The 16,137-nt window shown below is 37.3% G+C and overlaps 1 protein-coding gene across 5 annotated transcripts in view; it reads right to left on the bottom strand.

Moving 5' to 3' along the window:
* Nucleotides 1–16,137, bottom strand: part of LOC131044072 (FAD-linked sulfhydryl oxidase ERV1) — a 178,479-nt gene that overhangs the window by 61,634 nt on the left and 100,708 nt on the right. The gene's annotated exons all lie outside the window — the stretch shown is intronic.

Raw genomic sequence — 16,137 nt, forward strand, 5'->3', positions numbered from 1 at the left:
ATGAGCATCACAGAGATAGTAAGAGTCCTAATGGAAGCTCGGAGATTTCACTCAATGAAATTATCATATGCTTCATACAAAGAGTTTCCTCTACACATATATTCATTTTGAAATCAAGCATGAAATCGTGTAATAAAAGTTCAGTAAATGTATACTCTCCCTTTTGGAGTATTCATTAGGAAGGGAAACATTTTTTATTTGTCATGTAGCATCTGCATCGTTCTGACTCTAACTTCGGTTGCCAGACTTCAGAAGCTCTCCTACCACTCAAGTATAGTACTTTATCTCTGCCAGCTAAGATTGCATGCTTATCCGATTTGTCCAATTCAAGTTTGTTCTATTGGCCTTGCTACCTTTGAAGGATCCCCTGCTCAACTCTTCTCCTTTATCTATTTCACAGACAACCATGTTGGAATACTCAATATGGTGGTTATAAATCTGAGTCAAACATACTTTTAAGAATCTGGCGGAACAAGTTTTCATGATTTCATATTTCATTGCTTATGTGTGATGTCCCCATTATTCACACCTTCCTATTCTATGAGCGTTGGCTTAGTTTCGAGGGTTTTCTTGCCATCCAATGATGGTTAGAGTTCAGTTGGTGCTCTAGATGGTGACAATGATATTTATGGAGTTCTAAGTTTTTCTGGGCTTTCTTGTGTTTGTTCTTCTTAATTTTTTGGAGAACACTGCTATATATAGTAAGTTCTCCTTTCTGTTAATGTAATAGTGTCAGTCAGAATTCTATATCGGCATTAGACAATTTAGTCATATCAATTTGTTTATTAATGCTAAATCGATTTTATTATTAAACAATGATTAAGACGTGCTGACACAAACCGATTCATTATTATATTATAATCATGTCTCCTTGGATTGAATCGGTTCTATTAATGACATGTTAGTTAAGACTGAATTAATCTCTTGTGAAAGACGTGTTGATTGAGGATGAACCGATTTGTGTATGAGTCATGTTTCTTGACGCTCTCCTTTAATGGGTATATAGACCCGTTCCTTCACTCTTCCAAGAGATAGCAAAAACAGCAGGTCGAAGACACAGCAGATAGAAGTCACAGCAGATCGAAGACACAGCAAATTGAATTAACATAAGTAGATCGTATCATACTCTGTAGCAGATCGAACATATTAACAATTCACAGGGATTCAATAGCTGATCTAATATAACTATAGACAGTCAAATTCACAGGCTGACTGGATAATATCAAATCAGATTGACACCTATATGTTAGTAAATTAAGTTCATTGACTGACAGATCATTCATTCACATTAGCAGAGATAATATATATATATATATATATATAAGTCAGTGTGTGGTTATATACATATTCTCTATTGATATCAAATTGTGTCCAAACCATAAATAAAATTTAAAATTACCTGCTTACATAAATCTGATCCAAATTTAATATGGTATCAGAGCCAGCATAAGAAAAAGATCAGATCAGATTTATATAGGTGAGACTATTCTCTATATATCCTTGAATTCTTCTACTCCCTTCTATACATCAAAATGGTGAATGGTGTTAGATATGAGGATAGACTTGAAGGAGCATTAAACTTTGTATCTTAGAAGTTTAGAGTTATGCTTGCCTTAGGGGAAAATGAATTAGACGAATTTGTCAAAGATACCGTACAGGAACCAAAAGAAGAGGATGAGAAGCTTCAATGGAAGAGAAAGAACAACAAAGCAATGAAAATGTTGGTCGACTCTATGAAAGATCATATTGTACCAATTATCTCAAAATTGGAAACGGCCTATGACATGTTCAAATCATTAGAAAGTATGTATGAGATGAATAACACTAGTAGAGCTCCTGCATTAAAGCAACAGCTCCATCATGTAAAAATGATCAAGGGCGAATCTATCACCTCATACTTCATGAGGATAACAAAACTAAGAGACCAGCTCTCCACCATTGGTCACACAATTGAAAGTAAAGAGTTAACCATGTTGGCCCTCAATGGTCTCCCTTCTTCTTGGGAATCATTTATTCAAGGGATAAGTGCACGATCTAAACTTCTAAGTTTGATCGATTGAAGACAAACTGCATTCAAGAAGAGTCAAGATTGGCTACAAGAGGTATTGGTCAAAGCTCCACAAATGAAGATATTCATGTTCTTTCCGCACACTCCTCAAAGAAGAAGGGTAAGAAAGGACACTCCAAAAGAAAGAAAGATGAGGAATCAAATGGTGCTCCTACGCACAAAAGAAGGAAGGACATTTCAGAAATCCAATGCTTTAGATGTGACAAATATGGTCACTACGCAATGAAATCTCCAACCAGGACTATGCCTCAAACCTCCATTGCGGATGTTAGTCAGACTATTCCACAGAAGGATTCAAATGGATTCATATTCTGATTTGAAAGAGATAAGTTTTCTTTTTGGTTGAATAATGTTCATGAATTTAATATGTAGTTTTTTTTTGTTAATTCATGCAATTACATTATGCGTGTTATTTATGAAACAACTTTGTCAGTAGATGTTCGCTTACGACAACTGCATTTGGATATCTTGTGTTTTAAATTTCTTCAATTTACTATGAGAAATTTGTTCCTTACATTTAGGACATCTTTAGAATCGCAGTCTGTTGCTTTTCAGGCTATAGAGTTTTGAAGTTCTATTTGTGATGAAGAGATTAAAATTCAAGAGGAATATGCAGAGGACTTTAATGAAGATTCTGAGATTTTGCATTTCCATTTTTTATAAAACAAATATCTACCTGCAGAGGTGCAACAGTTCACTTGTGAAAGCCATAGAGGCACTTGTGCTAGTAATGATAGCATCTAGGGTTACAAAGCCAAGATTGAGACAAGAGGGATCTCTCAGTGAGAGGGAGCATACTGAAAGGGGATTTTGTTCTACATCTCAAGATGATCATATTCCTGCCTAGGGCTTGATCTTATGACAGTAGATCCATGGTGGTTTTGGATCTAACACTTCCAACTATATGAGGATCATACCAGATGATGAGTCTCCTAAAGAAAGATATCTTCCATGTTTGGGACCATGTGGGCAAGGGATGCTTCCATGACAGAGGGAGCAGCTAAGAGGATGTGCTTCTATTGATATCCGAGGATCTTGGTTATATTGGTTCAGAGGGAGTGGACCATGTCAAGATGGTTTCTCTAGTGATTAGTCAAAGGACTATGATTCATGAGATGGAGTCCCATTTATGTAGGCTAGAAGGCCTTTATGCTGACTTCTAGGTCATGATATTCCTGCATAGATGAATACTTGGTGAGCTTGGAATACATCAAGAGTGATGTAGACTCCAACCTTGTACTTCATGAAAGGTCAAAGCATGTGGAGATCAAGTATCACTATGTTAGAGACATGGTGGAAAGGTATGCTATTCACTAATGTATTCTTCTTTTCAAAAGATGTTTTAAAGTGTAAACTCTTGTGATTGCATTTCTCTTTAAGAGAAACTTAAGGAGAAAGCCCTTATCTACACCCTCTGATATGGTTCATGGTGAATGTCATGTGTGTGACTCCATGACAATTTTGGTTCAATGCTTGATGAGCCCCTGTGAACATTATTGTGAGGTGACGATCTCTCAATAGTGAACACTTGTACATCTGATCATTATCATAAGGTGACGATCTTACGATATTGATTGATCATACCATTATGATGGATATCATGAGACGTGATATCTATGGATATGTCATAATGGTTTATATCTCTAGTAGTAATATCTATGGATATGCCATAATGGTGGATATCATGACACGTGATATCCATGGATAAGCCATAATGGTGAATATTACATAAAGAGATATTCATGGTGGATTTCATGTGACGTGAAATCCGTGGACATGCCATGTAGTAATATCTTTAGATATACCATAATGGTTGATATCATGTGAGGTGATATCTATGAATAAACCATAATGGTGGATGTCACGTGAGGTGATATCTATGGATATGCCATAATGGTGGATATCATGTGAAGTGATATCTATGGATGAGCCATAATGGTGGATATTACTTGAGGAGACCTCTATGGTGGATATCACGTGAGGTGATATCCGTGGATAAGCCATAATGGTGGATATCACATGAAGTGATGTCTATGGATATGCCATGATGTTTGTTATCACAGTGAGGTGATAACTAATTGTTCACCATCCATGGGAGTAGCCATGGTAGTTGTGTTCTCTTGCATTCTCTCTCATGGATGTAGCCATGATAGAATCACTCTCTGAGAATAGCCATGGTGAATATCACTATGTGACTCAAATCTTGAGTAGAATTCCCCCCTAGCTAAGAGGGAGTGTTAATGTAATAGTGTCAGTCAGAATTCTATATCGGCATTAGACAATTTAGTTATATCAATTTGTTTATTAATGCTAAATCGATTTTATTATTAAACAATGATTAAGATGTGCTGACACAAACCGATTCATTATTATATTATAATCATGTCTCCTTGGATTGAATCGGTTCTATTAATGACGTGTTAGTTAAGACTGAATTAATCTCTTGTGAAAGACATGTTGATTGAGGATGAACCGATTTGTGTATGAGTCGTGTTGCTTGACGCCATCCTAGAATGGGTATATAGACCCGTTCCTTCACTCTTCCAAGAGATAACAAAAACAGCAGGTCGAAGACATGGCAGATAGAAGTCACAGCAGGTTGAAGACACAGCAGATCGAAGACACAGCAAATCAAATTAACATAAGTAGATCGTATCATACTCTGTAGCAGATCGAACATATTAACAGTTCACAGGGATTCAATAGCTGATCTAATATAACTACAAAAATTGAATTCACAGGCTGACTGGATAATATCAAATCAGATCGACATCTATATGTTAGTAAATTAAGTTCATTGACTGACAAATCATTCATTCACATCAGCAGAGATAATATAATACTGATCCAGATTTAATACTTTCAGCACCAATTTGTTTTGTTTTTCTAGGTTTGTTTTCCTCAGTCCTTGGAGAACACTTCTATTGATGGATACTGCTCGTTTCAACACCAATCATCATCCTTCAACATCAATTGTGTTACGACATGATTGGTTTCCTTTTTCAATGTCTTAGCAAGTTTTCTACAAGGTGAATGGTATTATTTAATATTTGCACTGAAGTAATAAAGGTGACATTTAATTATTCACTTTAGTGTTCAAATATTAAAATGTTATGTTTCGTTCCTAAAGTTGGACGCCTAGGAGTTCTAGGGATTTAAGTTACTTAAAAAATGTTGATGGGGGTCTTTGCACATGAAATATTTTTAATATTTTAAAGAGGTCCTTTTGAGTGGAAAATTGCTTTTCAAAAAAAGTAATGAAAAAAACAAAAAAAGTACTTTTTCAAAAACAACAAAAAAGTGCATTTTCGAAAAAGGTGCAAAAAAGATTAAAAAAAAAACTTTTTCCTTTAATAGTTCTCAAAAGTTGTAAAGGGAGGATTGAGGCTCCCATTTTGCATTATTCAGAGATGTTGCACACATATCAGGTTGCTATTGTTAATGCATTATATCTTCGGTAAGATAAATGATTGAATGAGAGATAAATGAAGTCTCTCATTCAATCATTTATCCTATTGATAAACTATGATGAAAAACTTCAAGCTATTGTTCCTTCATTTGATGATCATTCTTCATTTGTATATGTTCAATCTACTTAGTTCGATCAATGCTTAAACTATCGATAATCGTATCACAGCATAGAATACCAATTAAATTCGGTTTACATTATAACTGTGATCACAGATTATTATCGGACTAACCAATGTATTCCCATTTATATTGGTTGATATATTAAACAGTGAACAATAATGGTTATCGGGATTAACTAGTATACACCGATTGTTATCGGGTGGCAAATTAAGCATACACCGATTGGTATCAGATGATTAGTTAAGTGTACACCGATTGGTATCGAATGATTAGTTAAGTGTACACCAATTGGTATCGGGCTGTTAATTAAGTAAACACCAATTGGTAATTGTAACGATGAGTCAAAGGGTGCGATCAAGTAATGTCTTGACCGGTCAAGGCATTGCTTGATCCTCCTTGCTTGCATATACATATCAATCGGCATTTGTGAGAAGGACATTGAAATCAATAAATGCTCCTCTCACCTGCAATATGAAAGAAGATAATCAAATTTATTATATTAAATAGATAATACATAGATAGAAGTAAAGATAACCTAGAATATAACTTGCATTTTGAATTGAGAATTGAATAACATTTACATGGTATCAGAGCTATAGTTAATCGAACCTCGGGCTGTTCAATTTTGTGGAAAATTCAAAACAAGCATATATTCAACATCACAATTCTTCTAATGGCTAGTGCTATCAGATTTGAAGATAGACTCGGAGGAGGTGATGACTTCTCAGCATGGAAGTTTAGAATTCAGATGATTCTAAAAGAAAATAAAGTCGAATCATTTGTAAAAACTGAAACTGCAGAACCTGAGACTGAACCTGACAAAACAACTTGGAGAGAGGGAAATGAAAAGGCCATCAAAATCATAGTTGATGGGGTGAGAAATAATATTATGCCCATCATAAGGAAACATGAAACAACCTACAACATGTTCAAAGCACTTGAAGATGCATTTGAGATATCCAATGCTAGTAGAACCTTGGCTTTAAAAAGAGAAATAAATCACATAGCCATGATCAAAGAAGAATCAGTCAATGCCTACTTCATGCGAATATCAGCCCTAAGGGATGAACTAGCAACTCTTGGATATGAGATCCAAAGCAAAGAATTAACACTCATTGCTCTAGATGGGTTGCCTAGTATATGGGAAACATTCGTCCAAGCCATCAGTGCAAGGGATGAATTTCCAAAATTTGATAGGCTAAAGGCAGACTTTCTCCACGAAGAATCAAGGTTAAATAAGAAAGGGATCAAGCAAAAGAATATAGATGAAGATCTCCAAGTTCTAAATACAAACTCAAACAAGAAAAGCAAGCAGAAACAATTTAGGAAGAGAAAAGGTCGTCATGGCAAGAACACCTTCAAGAAGGACCTTTCACAGATTCAATGTTACAGATGTGACAAATTTGGGCACTATGTTGCCAAATGTCCAGAAAGAGCCAAACAACAAGCCACATTTTCCAAAATAGGAAAATCTAAAAGGGAAGAAGACCCCGAGAAGTATGTACTCTATTCAGCACTTACAAACCAAGCATCAAACAAAGTTAACTCCTGCGTAATCGACAGTGGCTCATCCAGACACATTACAGGTTTCAGAGAAGTGCTAAACTCCACGATAGAGGAGAATGATGAGGAAGTGACTATCGGAGATGACTCCACACATCCAGTCAGAGGAGTTGGAACCTGCACCATCAAACTAAAGTCAGGTGTATCATTACAACTTAAAGGAGTACTATATGTCCCAGGCATCAAGAGAAACCTAGTCTCCATATCAGCACTGGAGGATAATGGATACAGAGTGACCTTCATGGACAACAGAGTGTTGGCTTGGCCAAAGAATTCATCCATCAAGAAAGCTAAAACTATTGGTCAAAGACAAGGCTACTTGTATGAGTTGTGCACAAAGCCCAACTTAGTCCTAATCCATGAAACTACAGATGCTAATGAAGTCTGGCATAGAAGACTAGGCCACCTGAATTTTAGAGCTTCATCGTCAATGGGAAACCTTGTCACAGGCCTACCTAAGTTAAAGCAATATCATTCAGGGGCATGCAAAGGATGTGCCCTAGGTAAAAATACTAAGGGTGTTTTTCAAAATAGTACTAGGAAAACAAGTAAAATTTTAGAGTTAGTTCATTCTTATGTATGTGGACCCATGTCCGTACCTTCTTTAGGGGGATTTTTGTATTATGTAATATTTGTTGATGACTACTCTAGGATAACTTGGATCTACTTTCTGAAGTGTAAAGAATCAAAAGAGATCCTCAATAGGTTTAAAGAATTCAAATCACTAACAGAGAACTACTCAGGAAATAAAATTAAAATCCTAAGAACTGATAATGGGGGGGAATACACATCAAAATTATTTAAAGATTTTTGTAAAAATTCAGGGATCAAGAGGGACTTAACAATACCTTGTAATCCTCAACAAAATGGGGTAGCTGAGAGGAAAAATAGGACAATCATAGAAGCTGCCAAAGCTATGATTCTTGATCAGAATCTAAATGTCAATCTATGGGCATAAGCAACTAGCACTGTTGTATATATTCAAAACAGATGTCCTCACTCCCATCTTGAAGATAAAACCCCTAAGGAAGTCTTTACTAAATCAAAACCAGATATCAGCCACCTTAGGATATTTGGATGCCCTGTCTATATTCATGTACCTAAGGAGAAAAGATTAAAATTAGAGCCTTCTGGAAAAAGGGGAATCCTTGTAGGATATAGTGAAACCTCCAAGGCCTATAGGATCTATATACTTGGTCAAAAGAATATTGAACTAAGTAGGGATGTGATCTTTGAAGAAGACTTAGCCTTCAAAAGAGCCCAAAGCTCACTAGAACCTGAAGTCTATATCCATACCCCTAGCATAGATAAAGACCCTGCTCCTGAGCTTCAGAGGGAGAGTCTTGAGGAAAATGAAAATGAAACTCAAAACCCGATAATGTCACCAATTTCCAGCCATGCCGCTGCAGCCCGTGATCGAGTCCAGACCTTTCACTATGTGGGGTATCGACTTCATTGGTATGATCAATCCACCTTCCTCTGCGCAACACAGGTACATTCTAACCGCGACTGATTACTGTACTTGGTGGTCAGAAGCTCAAGCTTTAAAGTTATGTACAACTAATGCCGTGATTAAATTTTTAGAAGAGAACATCATTACCAGGTTTGGTTGTCCACATGCTATTGTTTGTGATAATGGTTCTTCCTTTACATCATTAAAATTTTCAAGTTGGGCCTTTGAATATGGTATAACCCTTAAGTTTTTATCGAATTATTATCCTCAGGGTAATGGGTTAGCCGAATCAACGAATAAGAATTTGTTGAGTGTGATCAAGAAATTGTTAGAGAAAAATCCGAAGGATTGGCACACACAATTGAGATTTGCCCTTTGGGCAGTGTTGACGTGTATTTTGTACACAGCCTAACACAGAATAAAATACCTAAGGGTATCTTATCCTCTCTTGAATAAAGTCGCTAACTGCTGAAGATTCGCATGAAGGATCAGTTAGGATGACTTCAAGGTTCTTTTTGGTAGGGTCTCTACATGTGGATAAGCTCGCCGTGGTATGATGTGATTTGCTGGAATCACAAGGGGACTTACATCTGATGATTGAACTTCCGATCTGCTTTGCTGGAACACAGGCTCTGACTAACTTAGATTAAAAAAAAGGAAAAAGGAAGGGGGTGAAGAGAGGATCTAATCCTAATACTAAGAATGTAGGAGCAATGATTTGATTTTTGATGAAATTCCAACTAGGTCTTGTTTTGACATCAATGGAACATCTACACAAGGCTAGTGCGATCTTCTAAGGGAGGCTTTATGATGTTCAAATCATCACCACAGGCATAGACACCATCAAGTTGATGCATATCAATGAAGAAGCGACAAATTGAAATTGAGCTTAGGCTGAATGATTCCAGTTGACTACACAAGGCAAGTCTGCAATCAACAAACTGCTAGTAGTATGGATATACGAATTCCACCATTAATCAATCGCATTTCCTCCATTCATCTAATCATCTACCATCTAGGATTGAAGACTCAACAAGAAACCATGCAAATTGCAAGAAACGACACACTTCACCATTACTTCAATGAAAATGGAGTTTGTCTACAATCAATGGCAACAATTTCTTGCCTTGTCCTCCGATTCTACTCTAATTACTATTCTATCAACTATATTCTAACTCTTCCAACTATTTACATGCTATCTTTAACTTATTGCTAATTAGCCTTTACAAATGAAATGCCTGGGCTTATATAGTGCCCACAATACAATTTGATGGCTTAGATCAATTCAAGATCAATGGCCAAGATTTTACAATGAAAACCCTAATTAGGGTTTGTTACAACCATTACATAACATTTAATGCTTGACCAATGACAAAATTGTATTGCTTGGACACATGTCCATTCTAGAAAAATCGACCAATGGATAGCCGGGGTAGGTACATCGGAGTTTGTGCCACCTTCCATGAGTTAAGTACATTGAATCTGGACATGCTGAGGTGAACCTCACTGATTGGAGAAATGATGACTAGGACGCCACCTCATTTGACACTTGTAACTTGGTAGATATTCAACTTGATGTTGTTGAGAAGCTTGCTTTAATTAATTCATCTGGAACTATTTACTTCTTCAACGAGCCCTTGTTCTAACTCCTTTTGTCCTTGATGTGCAAGATGATGATGTACCTCGCCTTGGAATGCTGGATTGAAAGAGGTCGCCCCTATCCTGGCTTGATCGTCCTGGCGAAGACCGTCCTTGATCCGGCTTGATTTTCCTTGATGAGATCTCCATTTGATGCCTCACTAGAGAACTAACTCTAGAATGCAAAATGAAGGAATTTGCCCAAGCAAAAATCAAAATTTTGAAGCCTTTGACTTGATCTTGAAGGATAATGAACGTTCTCTTTGTCAATTCGCCACCCTTGGGGATATCTTTGATGTGTTCCTCAATGTCCTTGGCAAGTTCGCCTAGCTTGAAACTCGAATTCGCACCCCTTTGGTAATGCTTGCACCTTCCCTTTGAAATTTGCTCCTCCCCTTGAATGATAATTTCGCACTTCCTTTGTATACTCCAAATCGCATATGAAGGAGGATGCTTGAATAATGATTTAAAAATGAAATAAACGCCTCCTTTTATAAGCACTTTCCTCATGCATTACCTTAGGCCAACTTGGTGAAAACAAAGATAATTAAAAGCCATTTTTAATAAAAAAAACAAAGGCCGACTTTTGTAAAATAAACCCAAGCGCTCAATTTGATTTTATAATTAATTAACTTTATGCCTTTATAATTAATTTTTTCGATTTTTAATAGGCAAAATTAATTAATAAATGTTATGCGTTATTTTTAAATGCCACTTAATTAAATTTTCAAAACCTATCGAATTTTAGCATTTAAAATAAATTCAATTGTTCGTTTGAACGCCAAAATTGGAGAATTGGGAAGAGTACAAACCTCATCGCCCTGGTCCCTGACTGAGGGACAGGAGCGATCCATCAACTTGGTCTTGATCCTTGCATTTTTGACGTTCAAAGTTTTCATCCTTACGTTGGAATTGCCATTTTCGCTAGGTCCTTCAAGCTTGATTGACTTGTTCTTGCAAATGAATGTCCTTTAGATATGATATCGCCCTGGTCCCTTGGAGAGGGACAGGAGCGATCTTCATGCTTTCTCCTAGATCTTACATCTTCGAACTCCAATTTTCATTGTGAGGGACAGACAATGTTATTCCTTCATTCCACTTTCATTTCACTTGAATTCAACGAGGCGTTTTGATGTTTAGAAGAATATCGCCCTGGTCCCTTGGAGAGGGACAGGAGCGATCCATGTGGTCTAGCTTGAAATTCATCGTTTTTTATTTTAACTCCTCGTTCATACCTTTCAAATGGCGTTTTAGACCCTTTGCAACTTTGTTTTGACATGGTCTTTGAAGAATAACAAGTGACTTAGCAAATATCGCCCTGGTCCCTTGGAGAGGGACAGGAGCGATCCCCATTGTCTTGGCTCAAATTTGCTAACCTTTAACCTTTGTTCTTCGTTCATTACCTTCCAAATGACGTCCTCGATCTTGCCCACCCTTGCATTGTCTTGATTTTGAAGGAGCATGAGTGTTTTAATAGAAATCGCTTTGGTCCTTGTCCAAAGGACAAGAGCGATATAGGCTCTTTGCTTAATTGATAGCACTTTGACGTTTGGAACCTTTGTAAATCATCTTCAAATGACACCTTATACCTTGTGTGATCTCGAAAAACCTTGGCTTGGCATGAATTTGAAGGAAAATGAAGGATCCCATACAAATCACCCTGGTCCCTTGAAGAGGGACAGGAGCGATATAGCTTCTTTGTTCAATTTGATGATTGTTTAACGTTTGAAGCCTTTGAATATCATCTTTTAATCATGTCTTGGACCCTTTACGACCTTGCAAAACCTTGACCTTACATGATATTTGAGAGATTTGGCTAATATAATCAATATCGCTTTGGTCCCTTCCTAAGGGACAGGAGCGAATTTCAACATTTTGAGCTCGTCTTTGCCTTGTTCAACTTGCAATCGCTATCATCGTGCAAAATAAAGTTCCTTGATCGTTCTTGATCACTTGATGCTTGATAAACTTTCAAATTTTATGCCTTTATGGAAATATCGCTCTGGTCCCTTCCTGAGGGACAGGAGCGAACTAGGTGTCTTGATGCAAATCTTTCACTTTGGTGATCTTCGTAACTTTGTGCTTGATTGAGACACCTTAAAACATCTTTGCCACCTTGTACTTCGCCTTGAAGTGGCTCAAACTTGGAAGAATAGCAATATAATCATCATATCGCCCTGGTCCCTTGGAGAGGGAGAGGAGCGATTTTGTTCTTGTGGGCTTCATTTCACTTCATCTCCTTCAAAAACTATCTTCAATTGTCCCGTCATACTTCCTTTCATTCATTCATGCCTTGAGATCGGTTGTAACTTGGCAAGAAAATCATCTATAACAAAAATCGCTCTGGTCCCTTCCTGAGGGACAGGAGCGAACTTAAGCATTTTGGTCCTTTGTTGGCATTTGGTAATCTTCAATTTATCTTCAATAAGTTCATTTCACCTCCTTCCTTGCCTTCAAACATAAACTTGACTTGATCTTTGCTTGAATTTTGTCTTGTGAAGAACTTCGCTCTGGTCCTTCAGTGAGGGACAGGAGCGATTCGCCTTGGTCCTCCTGGGAGGGACAGGAGCGAAATTTGACTTTTCGAACTCTCTATCAAGATAATTTTTATGGAATATAAAGTGACATTTCCTTCTATGTTTCTTCTTTCTTATACTTTAAGTTATATTCCATATATACTTTCAGGATGTTTGAGAGTGGTTTCAGACCTCCAGGAGTTATATTGCAAAATCTAGTTTTTGGAGGTTTTTTCAGTTTCCAGACTTAGTCAAATTTCAGGATCAGGACATTCCAGACTTAGCCAAATTTCAGGATCAGGACCTCACTCAAGCAGGACTTGCTATCCTATTGATCCCCCCGACAGCACTCAAAAATGCAAAGGCTAACTAACAAAACCCTAAAAAACCAAGAAAACAAACCCTAAAAAGCAAAAAACATGGGTCCCCATTTGCAATGGGGCGATGTGTGAAAACGTCACAACAGGCAGATAGAACAAGAGTTAAGAATTCATTGGGGACATCCCCATATTTTCTGGTATATGGCCAAGAGCTTGTCTTCCCCGTACAACTAAGAATTCCTACACTGAGATTCATACAAGATTATATGGAGGGCGAAGACAAAGTGCAAACAAGACTGACACAATTGATGAATTTAGAAGAAAAAAGAGATAAAGCATTAGAGAATTTCGCCAAACATCAGGGTGTAGTTAAGAGATGGTTCAACAAACAAGCACGGGTAAAAGCCTTTAGGATTTCTGACCTAGTGCTATATTGGGATAAAGCCCATGAAAGAAGGGGAGATCACGACAAATTTGACAAACTATGGAAAGGCCCCTATCAGATTCCTGAGATACTATGAGAGAATGCATTCAAGCTGAGAACCTTAACTGGTGAGGATGTTTCGTTGCCCGTCAATGGACAGTTCCTCAAGCATTACTTCCAACCTTAGGTTTCTTCTGAAGCCTACCCCCTTGTATAATAGTTAGAATAGGTCTGCTCTGGTTTGCCCTAGTTTAGTGTTTTGCTTCCAGTTCTGCTATAGGGTTTTGGCTCGGCTTTGCTTAGGTGCTGGTTCCGAGGGATATCCGCTTGTGATGTGGGAGTTGTTGTCAAGACACACTCTGCGTTTCACCAGGTTTTGTTTAGTCCATTTCTTGAAGGATACCTCATGAAGTTCTTCGAATTAGAGATTGTTTTTGTATAGTGTATCGTAGGTTGAATCCGTATTTGATGGGATTGGAAAACTTTTATTGTATTTTGACGCTAACATCATTTGATTATTATATTTTACACATTAATTTTATCCGAGTTATTATAAATTCTCAGGTGAAGCTGCGACTAGTGAAAAATCTATATATCCTGCTTCAGTGCCATTATAATTCTCGAACCCAAGTAAGTTTATTACTTATGAGCCAAATGAATTGACGGAATTTGAAAGTACGCAAAAAGCAAAATACCAAAAGAAAAGAAAGAAATGCAAAAGAAATACAAAGAAATGAAATATCTAAATTGGCTAGTGGGAATATGCGAGTAACTCCACCGAGGCTATAGACTGCTGGCCGGCAGTGGAGCAATATTCGTGAGGTTATAATCGGCCGCCTGCGAAGTATGGACATCTTACGTAGCTAGTCTCACTGGATCCTTTGACTTTACAATATTCTCGTGAAGGTAATGAACGCAATTGCGCACACTTGGATAATCAATGACTAAGTAACTTGATACAATTCTTGGGTTCCATCTTTTCAAATGAGTTTTTTGACCTTTTGCTATGTTATGCAAGGATTAATTGAAGATTCTAAGTGCTGGAATGAGCTTCGTTCTTGAAATGTTCTGGAACATTTCCTCAGTGGAGTCGCCAGATGTTGTGACCTTTTCACACATCGCCCCATTGCTAACGGGGACCCCCTCTTTTCCAGCTTCCTGCGTTGTTAGGTTAAGGTTTTCGCTGCTTAGTGGGCAATTTTGCGTTTTCCATGCCCGAGTCTCGGAGTTTTGATCATGCCTAGTGCCGTCTAGGGTTTTTGAAGTGTTAGGATCAAGTTGCAGAAGATGATATTTTAATGATCCTAAGTTTTGCTAAGTGTTAGACCTATTGAACGTTAATGTGTTTTTAAACATGCACATCAAATGATTTTAAAGTGTCAAAGTATTCACAGACCTTTTTGAAGTTGTTTTCTCGCTCCTAAGGTAATATTTAAGTTGGTTTCGCACTTTATTCCAATATTTTCCTAGCATTTCGCTCATATTTTTGGAAAATTAGTATAAGTCCAGTCAAATTTAAAGTCGCTGAGTGATTTGAGTGGTTAAAATGATAAAATCCTACGGGAAATCCTTATTCCAAGGGTTAAAGGGTCAAAATCCATGCTAGAGGTGTTTTTCCCCTCACATTCCAGACTACCCAACCCGTTCCCCCACTCAAAATCTATACTACACATGGGTTTCCCCTGGAATCCATACTGGCCACTAATTTCCCCCATTGTTTCTCCACACCTGGGTCGAATTTCCCCTGGAGATGCTAAAATTTGGCTAAGTGTCAAGATTTATCCAGACTGCCATCAATTTTCCACCGGGAGTGCGGACTGTTATGCAAGGATAATTCCATGCCTGGGTCGATTTTCCACCAAGAATTTGTGACAACTAAGTGAGGATTTTTGTCTGGATTTTTATCCAGACAGAGGTCGATTTTCCCCTGAGCATTTTTGTAAGGATTTTTATCCAGACAGGGATCGATTTTCCACTAGGAGTATTATGAAGAGTTTTGAGTCCGGATTTTTATCCATACTGAGGTCGAATTTCCACCAGGGAGGTATTTTTCCAAGTTAAGTAAGTTTTGAGTGTGGATTTTTGTCTAGACACCCATCGAATTTCCCCTGGGAGGGTTTTTATATGCATTTTGATGAAGTTGAGCATGGATTCCTATCCAAGCATGGGTCGAATTTCCCCTATGGGGCGAATTTTGACACTTAAGTGATTTTTAAAGGGATTTTTCAATCCCAACCTATAGCGATTTTCCCCTGGAGGCTTTATTTTGGATTTAAATTGAAATATTTTAATAAATAAGCCCCATTTTGATTGCTTTTAAATAATTATTAAATGATTATTTAAAATTTAAAAGCAAATTTAATAACTTGCAATAATTATTAAATGTTTGAATCTTCTAGAAGCAAGTTAGGGTTTCACCAAGCAAGTATTTATACAAGTGTTTTTTATCCCACATTGCTTGTGTGGTGAAAGTTGGAGGTGAAAGCAAGTATATGAGAGGAACTTCAGCATTATTTTATTATTATTTCTGCCAGGTGTCTCCATGAAAGCGATTTTTCTCCAAG

This window comes from Cryptomeria japonica, chromosome 3, assembly GCF_030272615.1.
Source record: "Cryptomeria japonica chromosome 3, Sugi_1.0, whole genome shotgun sequence".
NCBI classification, from domain to species: Eukaryota; Viridiplantae; Streptophyta; class Pinopsida; order Cupressales; family Cupressaceae; genus Cryptomeria; species Cryptomeria japonica.